The 10655-nt window shown below is 32.2% G+C and overlaps 1 pseudogene; it reads left to right on the plus strand.

Moving 5' to 3' along the window:
• Window positions 1-5502: 5502 nt before the first annotated feature.
• Window positions 5503-6418, plus strand: LOC116285514 (olfactory receptor 4A47-like; annotated as a pseudogene).
• The last annotated feature ends 4237 nt before the right edge of the window (window positions 6419-10655 follow it).

Here is a 10655-nt window from a genome sequence, read left to right on the forward strand (position 1 = left end):
TCCTGAGATTATTCAAGTAGTAATCCTTGCAAATACAAGCAGACTTTCATATCTGAATGTGTTTATGTCTCTGTGTACAAATATTGCATTTTACTACTGAGGCTCCTGAAGATCTTTGTGTACCTGCCTATATAGATCTAACTCATTCTGGTTTCCTCATACTGTTTAACTTCCTTATATAGATTCACTCAAATTTAGGTGCTCAGTCCTCTTCAGGTTTTTCCTTTTTCTTGGGTAAATAATTCTGCTACGCCACGTTTTTGAAATTTTATAAATATCAGTCCTAGAGGTGAAATTTTTGAGTCAACTGGGTTATGTATTTAAAATGTTGATGTTCACAGTTATTGTCAAAATGCCATCCATGAGCTTTTACTAAACTCACTATTCCCTTCATTCTGGAAAATACACGTTTGATGACATTCTCAAAAAATCAGTGCTTGGTATACTTTGTGGTATTTGACAACCTCATTAAAGAAACTGTGTTTCACTTGTACACTTTAATTATAAATAAATAAATATAATTAGAATTTGGACATCTATTGATGTGTTTAAGGTAATATGTATTTCTTTTTCATGAAATGCATATTAATGAATTTGATGTGTTTTATTTGATTGCTGACATTTTCTATACAGATTTTGTGATTTAATTAAATACTAAGGAATTTACCCCACTTACCATATATGTGGAGTTATTGTTTTGCCAGCTTGTGATTTGTTTTGATATATTTATACTGTGCAGAATGTTTCTGAACAAGTAGAAATAATATTGCATTTACATAATTAAATCTATCAATATTTTCTTTAGATATTGTCTTGCTTATAAAGAATTTTCCTATTTCAATGCCTATACTGTTTTCCATCGTGGTTGCATCAATTCCAAACAAGACTGTACAAAGGGTCCAAAGTTTCTACATCTTTGACAACATTACTTTTTTATAAGGCTATTACTTTCACTCACTAGGGTTCTGCTTTCATTATCTGATCATTTCCCAAAGGGCCCATTTCAAAATATTACCACTAAAATACTTCAGTGGTCAAGGAAGTTTAATGCATGTTTATACTTACTAGGGATAGACTCCACTAAATATTCACATTCTTCAGAGGTTCTTGAATTCCTAAATATTTGCATTTTATGATGAACTTGAAGGTTATTTTTCAAAGTTTGAAAACTTCCCATAAACTATATTAAGAATGTCATAGCTCTACATATTTATTTAAAGGAAAATGACATGTTTTAATATCTTGTTTTCTCATTCTGAATTAATCATATATTGTGAAGAATTGACTGATGTCTCAAAAAATTTGCAAGTATTTCCATAGAGTGTAATTAAAATTTGCCTTTTGGTTTTTTTTATTTAAACAGAGGACTCTCTGATGTAAATCTGATTAACACTTTTAATGAGTTGGTCAGAAAAGGTTTAGTGTCTTTTGCTAGCATTCTTAATTATAGCACAGTCCCCAAAGTAGGGATATATGTCTTTATTTGAATATTCATAGAAACTGACACATTGTAACTGATGGTACTTCAGTTAAAAAATAAAATAAAAAAGTAGGAATAGATAATCTGAACAGACCAACCTCTAGAAGTGATACAGAATTAAAAATAAAAAACTTCCCTGCAAAAAAAGTCCAGGACCAGATGGCTTCACTGAGGAAATCCACCAAGCATAGGAAGAAGAACTTATACTGAAACTTCCCCAAATCTCCCAGAAGGCTGAAAAGTAGGGGACACTCCCAAAGTCAATCTATGAAGCCATCATCACCCTGATATTAAAGCCAGACAAACACACTGCCAAAAAAGAAAATTAAAGGCCACTATCTTTGATAAATAAAGATGCAAAAATTCTCACCAAAATATTAGAAAACAGAATCCAACAATACATAAAAAAGACTATACACTACGATCAAGTTAGATTCATCTCAGAGACACAAAGATGGCTCAACATATGCAAATCAATCAGTGTGGTAGACCACACAGACAGATGACTGGACAAAAATTACGTGAGTATCTCAATAGATGCAGAAAAATGCATTTGATAAATTGAATATCCATTTATAATACAAACTCCTACTAAAGAGGTAGAGAGGGAACAGGTCTCAACATAATAAAAAGTATTTATTTTTTTTTAACATAACACTCATATGATGAAAAGTTGAATGTCTTCCCACTAAAATCTGGAACAAGACAAGGATGCCCACTCTCACCACTTCTATTCCGCATAGTATAAGATGTCCTAGCTATAACCAGACTAGAAAAAAACCCTGAATTTTAGAATGGATTTTTCTTTTCCTTCAAAGAAAGTTTTGGGCATTTTGATAAAGGTTGCACTGAATCTGCAAATTAGTTTAAGTAGCATTGACATCTTAACAATGTTAAAACTCTAGCTCATAATATCTTTCCATTTACATATGTCTTCTCTAATGTCTTTCAGTACATTTTGCAGCTTTCAATGTACAAGCTTTTCATCTCCTTGCTTATGTTTACTCAAGTATTTTATTCTTATTGATGCTATTGTAAATGGATTTTCGTAATTACCTCCCTGTGTTGTTCCTTGATAGTATAAAAATTCAATTTCCTTTCATGATAAAAGGTCTCATTATATTGGGTATAGAAAGAAAGTTTCTCAACATAATTAGGGTCTTACATGAGCACACCACACCACATATCATACTGTGGATTAAAGTTCAAAAGCTTTTACGTTAAAATCAGGAACAAGACATGAGTGCACACTGTCCTTACTCTTTTGCAACATAGTACTGCAATAAAAATTTCTAGTAAGGTTTTAGTGTTTCTATGTGTAGACCTGTTCATCTCTGAAATGAGAGACTTTTACTTAATTTTTATTTAATATTACTGTCTGTGGCAGTGCTTCCACTGGTAGTCACTTCCTGTCCTTTCGATCTCAGCTTAAACATCACCTTATTAGAAAGGCCTTTTCTGGTCACATTTTTGAAAGTCAGCTTATTCCTCTTTTTTTCTGTAACAGTACTTTATATTCTGTCTAATAAGAATGGCATTGGGCTACAATTATTTTATTAAATTGTTCTTTCTTTATTGTCTGACTGCATTGTAAGTATGTAAAATCCATGCAGAGAAGAATTTTTATACGATTCTACTTCCCTGTGTTATTCATTACTTATTAATTCTCACCCATAGCACAGTTTGTGTATGAAAATAAGTACCCTAAATTTTTATAAAAAGCAATTCATAATTACATAAATGATTAGAAATAATTTCTGATTTGTTGATAAAATGTTAATATATTTGACCAAATATTAAGGCAGAATAAATCCAGTACTAAATAAAAAGAAAGTAAAACTTGCTATATATGATAAGTGGCAAAATATATGAAAAATTAATCTACATTGCAGCAAAGTGTTTGCTCTGATATTTTGTTTTTACTAGCAATAGTCTCAACATGATTCTCCAGCTGATTATTTTCTCCATTTTCCATCTTTTTCACCCTAATTGTGTAAGATGGTTTAGTAGTGTCTTTACACATAGATGTAATTTTAAAATGTAGTGGAAAATCCCAGTGAATTTAATTAAGAGTCAGTTTTGGACACATTCTAGTTCTAAGACATAATGATAAATGTGGCTACAAGGGAGAAAATTTCCACTGATATTTGACCCTATTGGGAAAAGGAAGTGACATCCTTTTAAGATCTGATATATATGTATTTCAAGATTACCTTGGTTAGACTTAAAGCAATCCATAAAATTAAAAAAAAATAGCGCAATAATATCTCAAAATCTCAAGTTGACTCATCTGGCTACACTGACATGATCGGATGAGAACTAAACAACTGAATGGTATTTTTAAAATTTTGAACTTAGTAGGAAGAGAATTTACTTGAGATAAATTTCCCTGGGAAATGGCTAGTTGCTATCTTCCTATGTAAACATGAATTTACTTGTCTTTTTAATAAATTATCCCACATGGTGAACATCTGTTTCTTCATGATCACTGTGGAATTTCTTTAAAATTATCTACAGTGCAAATAAAAATAGTTTCTGAATAACCAGAAGAGACCATATAGGAAATGAACAGAGAGCTGAATGAAGGAAAATATATCCTAATAATACAGCTCTCTAATTATCTCCCCTCTGTGGCCACATTGAATGAAAGAGGAATTCCAAGTCTTTGTGAGTAACTTAAGTCATCCTCCGATTGTGAACAAGCCTCCACAAGGTAAGACTACCAGTGGATATTGGCCACCAGGCTCACCGTTATATCACTGTCTTTATCATTTAAAAAAATTAAATCTTTTTGAAATACATGAAACTTAGATTCCAATTCTAGTTTTATCTGTTAACAATGTGTGACATTGGGGGAAATTAATGAGATGTTCTGAGCCGTAGTTCTTCAAGTGAAATTGGGAATTACTGTTCTTGTTAATGTGAATATTAAATGTGATAAAATGTGAGTGAATGATTGCAACCCACTGTGGGAGTTCTGAGCACTTGAGTGATATATTCAGAACAAGATTTAAAGAAAAGTCTCCTTCAGGAGAACAAATTGTCGGTGTCCAGAATAAAAGTGGAGCGACTCAGCAAGAGGCTATTGCAGTGAACCAAGAAGGAAATGGGGGAAAGAGAATGATCAAATTTGTGATATACTTTCCAAGTAAAGACAGTAGCATTTTTTAAAAAAAAGTCATCAATAAGTCATATGAGAGCAATAAGGGAGTGAATAATACTGTGAGATTTTCTGTCTGAGAAATTATATTGAAGGTGGCACCATTTCATGAAATGGGGAACACCTTTAGTGTTGTGGAAAATTTAAAATTTTGTGTTATATTTACTAACTTGATATCCAACTGCAGAGGTCCAAAATGGAGACACTACATACAAAAATTGCAAAACAAGTGTAGAAGTAAAGGCTGGAGACCCAAATTTACGTGCTTCAGCATTTACTGTTCAGGGAAAGGAGAAATATCCAAATAAAGGCCACTTGAAATAGGCCTCGTGAGTTCTGAGACAATCTAGGACAGTGAACTTCTGTTCATAGTTTGAGCTCCTCACCCTGTATATGTAAATTAGTTTAAGTGGGTCTCAATATTACACCTTTGTGACTTTATAAATTATGGACCTGATCATGGACTCTTCTTCCCATCTTTTCTTGTTCTTTCACTATCCCTTTAAAACTTAGCTAAACATTGCTTCCTCTAGGAACCTTCTCTGATTGTAGTTTGACTGATGCGTTCCTACCCCATGACTCTTAGCTGTGTGTGAATATCCTTGTAGTGACACTTGTTACATGCGTGTGGAAGTGTCTGATCCCTTGTCATGTATTATATCACTAAGGGTGGGGAATGATGCCCTATTGAATTTGGTAATTACAATGTCTATGACACATTGGACATGAATAGATACTCCATACATGTTGTTTTAGTTGAATGGGTAAAAGAGATTAACCTTATAATGCATTTAAAGGTTTTCCACCTGTTTTGTATGTAAACTGCTTCTAACAATGTGACCTCAGCACCTGTACAGACTAGATGGAACCAAGGAACAATGTAACTTATTTCATCCTCCTGGGGCCTCACACAGAATCCAAAAGAGCAGAAGGTCCTTTTTGTTATGTTCTTGCTCTTCTACATTTGACGTTGCTGGGCAACCTACTCATAGTCGTGACAATAACAGTAAACAAGACCGTGAACACATCGATGTACTTTATTCTTGCCAGCTTATCATTTATGGACATACCTTATTTCTCTTCTATTTCCCCCAGATTGCTTTTAGACTTGTTCTTTGGGGAAAATACCATATCCTTTGAATCTTGCATGACTTATTTGTTTATAGAGCACATTTTCGCTGGGTCAGAGGTCTTCCTTCTTGGTGATGGCTTATGACAGCTACATGACCATCTGTAAGCCCTTGCATTACTTGGATATCATAGGCCAAGGGTGTGTGTTGTGCTGCTGGTGGTGTCCTGGGTTGGAGGGTTTCTGCACTCGGTAATTCTTCTTAGCACTACTTATGGACTCCCATTCTATGGCCCCAATGTCATTGATCACTTTACATGTGACATGTATCCCTTATTGGAACTTGTCTGCACTGACACGTATGTCATTGGCATCTGTGGTGGCCAATGGAGGACTGATGTGCAGTATTGTGTTTCTGCTCTTACTCATCTCTTATGGAGTCATCTTGCACTCTCTAAAGAACCTGAGTCAGGAAGGGAGGTGGAAAGTCCTCCAGACCTGTGGTTCCCACATCACTGTGGTTGTCTGCTTCTTTGTCCCCTGTATTTTCATGTTTGCAAGACCTGCTAAGACCTTTTCAATCAACAAATCTTTAAGCATGTTTTATACAGTCATCACCCCTATGCTGAACCCAGTAATCTGCAGTTTAAGAAATTCTGAGATGATTAATGCTATGAAGAAGCTCTGGGGGAAAAATACAGGTAGATAAAGTATTAAATTAGTGCTGTGTCCATCATGAAGGTGATAATTTAGCATTAAGTCCTGTCTCTTTCGAATGTCAAAACTTCATTAATCTGATGCAAACTTTTTGTTTCTTCAAATGATTTAGGATAATTATACTTGAAGAATAAACTATGTGTTTATGCTATTAATAACAATTCCTTACTAGAATGTAAACTGTATAATGTTTTATCACTGTACCTAGAATAGTAGGATGCATTTATAGTAAGGTGTCAATAAATAATTTATAATGAATTAATGAAATTTTTATTGAGTTACACTAATTGTTAATTGTTTTACCTCTTTGAAAATTTAATTTTTGTATTGATGCATAGTTTATTTACAATGCCATGTTAATTTCTGGTGTACAGCATAATGATTCAGTTGTACATATAGATATTCCTTTTCATATTATTTTCATTATAGGCAATTACAAAGTATTGAATATAGTTCCCTGTGCTATATAGTAGAACTTTGTTCCCTATTTTATATATAGCAATTGTTAATTAATTTCTGCATTTACTCTTACTACTTTCTCATTCTTCATTTTATTTTGTCAAATTCTTATTTTTATAATCTTTATTCTCTATATTATATTAAATATTTAATGCTGCATAGACTATCTTTATTCCACTTTATTTGCCTCATCTATGAAATTTTTAGTGTAATATTTTAATTTTTAAATGAGAATTGTAATTATGATGGAGAATAATAAATTTTAAGAATAGAATTTATGAAAAACGGAATAGTGTTGAATAAACAACCAACCTATCCCAAACTAGTTTCCTCGAGTCTTTTCAGATACAATCACTGTACTCTGTTTCCAAGATTCTTCAAGTAATAATCTTTGCAAATTAAGCATTTTTCATATGTGTGTGTATATTTATGTTTCAGTGTATAAATTTTGCTTTTTATCACTCAACCCCCTATAGGTCTTTATGTGTCAGTTTATACAGATGAAACTCATTCTAGTTTCTTCATCCTGATTAAATTCTTCATAAAGCAGCACTGAAATTGATATATCTGGTCCTCTTTATATTTTCCCCAGTCTTTTTTGAAGTTAAATAATTCTGCAAAAGCATCTTTTTGAAATTTTTTAGTATGAGTTCCTAGAAGTGAATTTCAGTCAATTGCTTTATGTATTTAGAATGTTGATGTTCATATTTATTGCCAAAATGCCATCTATTCGGGCACCTATTTACATGTTTAAAATAATTTTATTCTTTTTCTATGAATTGCTTACTAATCAGTTTTACATGTTCTATTTGATTTGGTATGATGGTGATATTTTCTGTACTGATTTGGATGGTGTGGGTGTATTTGTAATATTTATTCTTCCAAATCATGAACATGGGATATCTTTCCATTTACTTGTGTTTTTAATTTTTTTCATCAATGTATTATATTTTTCAATGTACAAATTTTCACCTCCTTGGTCAAATTTTTCCTAAATATTTTATTCTTTTTGATGCTTCTGTAATGGGATTAGTTTCTTAATTTCTTTTGTGGGTAGTTTGATGTTAGTATATGTAAATGCAACTAATATTTGTATGTTGATATTGTATCCTGCAAACTTGAATTTTTTATTAGCTGTAACAGTTTTGTTGCAGTTTCTTGCATTTTCTATATGTAAGATCATGTCTACTATAGTCTTTGAAATAAGACTTTTTGTTCTTAGTATCATGCATTTGAGATTTATGCATATTAATATGTTAATAAACATGATCCATTCATTTATTGCTGAGTAGTTTCCCATTTTATGAATGTATCACAGTTCATTTAGCTTTTTCTCAATTAAGAGATATTTTGGTTGTTTCCAGCTATTTGAAATTATGAATAAAACTGCTAAGAATATTCACGTATAGTTTTTGTGAGAACAAGGAAACAAACAAGAGAAAATATGAAATAATTATTTTCAGGACACCAGATATCAGAAACAACTAAAAGATGGGAAACAATTTGAGATCTAAGATCTTTCCACCTCATTAGGCTAGGGAAAGATTTGCCCAGAGAGATTAGAGAGAGGGGGGCTTGGTCCTCACACTGGGCCAGGAATATTGCTGTTCTCACCAGCTGAAAACCCTCATGGTTCAAAAAGGCCAGGGCACTGAGTTGAATACTTAGGAAGTAGTGGGTCATAATTAGGCTTAGACTGAGAGCATCTCAAGATCTGCCTCAAAAAACCATACAGCAAGAAAAAAAATCCACAAGAAAACATCCGAAAGAATCAAACTGAATACTAAATACTGTGCTCAGAATTTTGTGCCTTTGTTAATGTGAGATGTTAATTGAATTGTTTTATGATACCCTTACCCTTGTTTCATTCTGGTATAAGTGTTATGGGTGCATAAAATGTTTTAGGAATGTTGTTAATTCCTCCCCTCTGTGAAAATGTTTATGTAAGATTGGTGCTGTTTCTTGATTTGTTGGTGTATAGAATTCAATGATTCAAGCTATATGGGAATGAAATTTTGTTTTGGAAATGGTGAGATTCTAAAGAATCAATTTATTTATGTATTTAATTATTTCAGTTTTGAACTATTTTTATCTCTGTGTTTAGAAAGTTGTGTTTCTTTTTTTCAATAGCAGTGGTCCACTTTCTTTTGGCAAGTATACTGTCATAAATTACCTTATCATATTTTGTTATCTTTTTAAGATCTATAGAATCTGCAGTGATGACTCTTTCTTTAGGGTTGATTCTGATCATCTGTTCTTTCTCTTATTTTTTCTCAATCCATTTTGCTAGGTTCTTATCAAGGTTACTAAACTTTCAAAGAACCAATTCCTGGTCTTAAATTATTTTCTTTATATTCTATTAACTTCTGTTTTAATGACTGCTGTCTTCTATCTGCTATTTCCTTTCTACAGGGTTCTCAGTGTTTTATTTTAATTTTCCTTTTCTAGCTTCTTGAGACAGAAGCTTAGTTCATTCCTTGTAATATTTCTTGTTTTCTAATATTTGCATTTAAGCTATAAATTTCTCTCTAAGCACTCCTTTAATTGCATACAGTTGACTTATATATAATAAAATATGTTATATTACATACAATTTTCTATGCATATATAAATTTCATAGATACCTTTCACATACATTTGTATCACCATCTTTGTCTTGAAAATGTACCTATCAAAATGTTCATGGTTAATTTAGATGAATTTTGCTTAATTTGTAATTATTTGGAAACATTTTTGTTATCCATTTCTAGTAGAATTACATTATTGTAAAATATTTGTGTAACAAATATATGTATATATACCTATAAATATTTGTGCTCTATAATTTAAGTCCTTGGAAATGTATTGCAATTATGTCATGGCCTAGTGTACTGCCTACTTTGATGAGTGCCCTGTGTGGTATTTGAGGTGAACTGAATAGTCCCACAAATGTCTTTTTCCCCTGTTTCCACATGAACACAGATTCTATCAAATTGCCTGTCTGAAATATGTGACAAAGTATGTGACAAATTTTATCTGCATTTGAAACAGAATTCAAATGACTTATTCTGAAGTTAGCATTCATAATGTTTTGGAAATTAGTTCAGATATCATCTTCAAATACAAAGCTTAAATTTTAACAGGTTTGTCTACAAGAAAGTTTTTACAATTTTTTTTCCCCCGCCAATTCTGGACTTTTCCCTCTTGGTGACATGACTTCATTTTTAAAGTACTTTTTCCCAGAGGACATGGCTCTGTAAATTCTGTTCTGCATGGTGATTACCTGGTTGGCATCTCTGGAGATAAAGAGTCACCATCAAAATTATGATTAAGGTCCCATTGAATTTAATTAGACAAGAATCACCCATGGAAATACACCGACTGAAAGGCTTTATAACATGTACAATAGTTCAAATGTAGATAAAGTGTTTACAGACCTTTGCCCTTACCTCACAGGACCGAATTTCATGAACTGAAATGATGGACTCAAAATATAGGGAAGTTTGTATATGAAATTATTCTCCATCCTTCAGGAAACTCAAAGCTCAACAATGCTCAATGAAGGCAGGAGAGTATAACTGATTGAGACTCAAAATACTGGAAAGATTTTCACTATTTCAATTTAATTGGTATAAAAGACAAAGAGCAAAATTTATATGTAAACAATTCATACACAGTTTATAGTATTCTCTCCAATCAAAAGGTTTAATTACATTTGTTAGTGATTCAAACATATCCGACAAACAGTGAATATTTTGGTTCTCTGTTAACAATCAGATTCAGACTTCTTT

The sequence above is a fragment of the Vicugna pacos genome, chromosome 10 (assembly GCF_048564905.1).
Source record: "Vicugna pacos chromosome 10, VicPac4, whole genome shotgun sequence".
NCBI lineage: Eukaryota > Metazoa > Chordata > Mammalia > Artiodactyla > Camelidae > Vicugna > Vicugna pacos.